General features: G+C 50.7%; 1 pseudogene; it reads left to right on the top strand.

Annotated features, from left to right (window-relative positions):
* The first annotated feature begins 1,687 nt into the window (after positions 1-1,687).
* On the top strand, positions 1,688-1,823 carry LOC146066091 (U2 spliceosomal RNA; annotated as a pseudogene).
* Positions 1,824-2,165: the final 342 nt, after the last annotated feature.

Below are 2,165 nucleotides of genomic sequence, written 5' to 3'. Positions count from 1 at the left end.
TTTTTTGGATTGTGGGAGGCAAACTGAGTACCCAGAGGAAACCCACACAGGCATGGGGAGAATATGCAAACTCCACAGTTAGGGCCATGGTGGGAATTGAACCCATGACCTCTGTGCTGTGGGGCGGTAATGTTACCCTCTACACTATCTGTGCTGGTGATACCGGCATGGACTGGGGTAATCTCAAATCTATAAACAATTCAATATATTCAGTTTGGCTAAAGACAGAAAAACTCTTTCACACAATCAGCGAGAGATGTACTAAGCCAGGGAGAGGGATAAAGTGGAGGGAGATACTGTGCATGTAGGTCCTCATATACACGCCTCCTGCATATATGTCCCCTCATCAGTGGCGTAGCTTGGTTTGGGATGCCCCCCGCCATTAATGGGGGGCGCCTCCCCCCTCCCCTCCGGCCTCCCCATCCCCCTCCCCACCCCCGGTGCATGGTGCCCCCCCCCTGCCCCCCCCCCCCTTATCGCTGCAGGCTTACCTGTCTGCGCGTCCTGGCTCCCCTCCTGGCTTCAATTAATAATTCTATGCAGTCGGACCACGATAAAATGGCCACCCCCATACCGCAGACAGTTTCAGAGAACTGTCTGCTTTATGGGGCGGCCATTTTATCGTGGTCCGTCTCCATAGAATTGGTTGAAGCCAGGAGGGGAGCCGGGACGTGCAGACAGGTAAGCCTACGGGGGATGGGGGGCGGGGGCGGGGGCATTACTATAACACTGCAGCCCCCCCGGCGCCCCCACATGCACACCCCCCCCCCCCGCGCGACCGCGGGGACTGCGGTGCTATAGTTACACCACTGCCCCTCATCATGTCTCCTCACAATGTATGACATTTGGGAATGTGCAGGGGGGACAGGAGAGTCTTCCCTCTGCCACAGGACACTGCGTTGGGCAAAGTTCCATGCTAGGGAATGGGGTTTCTGTCCCTCCCCCAAAAGGAGAGAGTGGCCCATTAGGGTCTACAAGTGTTTGTTCAATGGCTGATGTCCATCTTAACAGTAAGGATGGCCATCCACCATTGATAAATAGAAATCATGGATGGTTTAAGGCCGATGTCGAATAGTTTTGCCATTGATGGGGGAGAACCAGATGGTTTCCCACCATCGATGTCAAGCTTAAACGAATAATTTCATTTTTGCTTTTTTCTCAAGGGGCCGGGACACGGAGCATAGCCAGGCCAATCAATCAAAGAAAATGGATGACCATCGATATGTAAAAACATTGAATATCTTGAGTATCTCAATATAGAGAAAAAGATCAGAAATAGGAGTCAGGTCTGTGGTCAGATTCCCAGTTTGAACTGGGCACTTAGCCAAGACATCATTTGAGATTGCAAATGTTACATTTATACTAGCAAAACTTACCAAGCTCAGAATTTTGGCTGGATATAAATGTATCTAATCCGGGTTTATGCTAAAAGCAACATTGAAAGAAAATCAGAACTAAAACAGTAACGTTAAGGAATATTCTGATTACTAAACTGTCGGGACACGGTCGAATTATCGACCACACTTAGGTCGACAGGTGTCTAGGTCGACATAGGTGAACGTCGACAGGTGTCTAGGTCGACATATGACAGTGTCGACATGGGTTTAGGTCGACATAGCGTTAGGCAACATGGTTTATGTCGACAGGTCGGAAGTTTTTTTTACTGTTTTTTTGAGCAGACATGTGCCGACCTTCTCGGCCTTTTGGCTAAGATCAAGTGTAGTATCTGTTCTTATCAGTGGGTATGGACTGACCCCTGGCAGAGAATAGAGAAAGGCTGGACTGAGTAGCTGCTCTGATGGGCGGAGGTTTTGGGACCCCTCATGCCTGGGAGTGGTGAAAAGTCTGGCTGAGTACATTAACCTTGGGATCGGCGAAACACTGAGACTGGGTAGATTGCTCTTCCGTGGGGGCCTCAGCCCCTAAGGGAGTATTTTGAAAAGCCCAGTGGAGTACCCATTCCCATGCTAGGGGTTGGAAAGTGCCCTATGATGGGAGCAGAGAAACACTTGGTTGGACGCTGACTGGCCGGCTGCCTGGAGTCCGAGGCTGCACTGTGCATCCGGGGAAACTCGGGGGTGTCGAACCTGCACGGGTGATCCCAAAAATCACCATGCACTAATAAGCACTAGCATTGCGCAATTCCCCTCTAGGTTAGGCTGCAC

The sequence above is a fragment of the Crinia signifera genome, chromosome 3 (assembly GCF_055691185.1).
Source record: "Crinia signifera chromosome 3, ASM5569118v1, whole genome shotgun sequence".
In the NCBI taxonomy this organism is placed as follows: Eukaryota; Metazoa; Chordata; class Amphibia; order Anura; family Myobatrachidae; genus Crinia; species Crinia signifera.
Note: the sequence above shows the minus strand (reverse complement) of the source record. Positions and strands in the feature narration are given on the sequence as shown.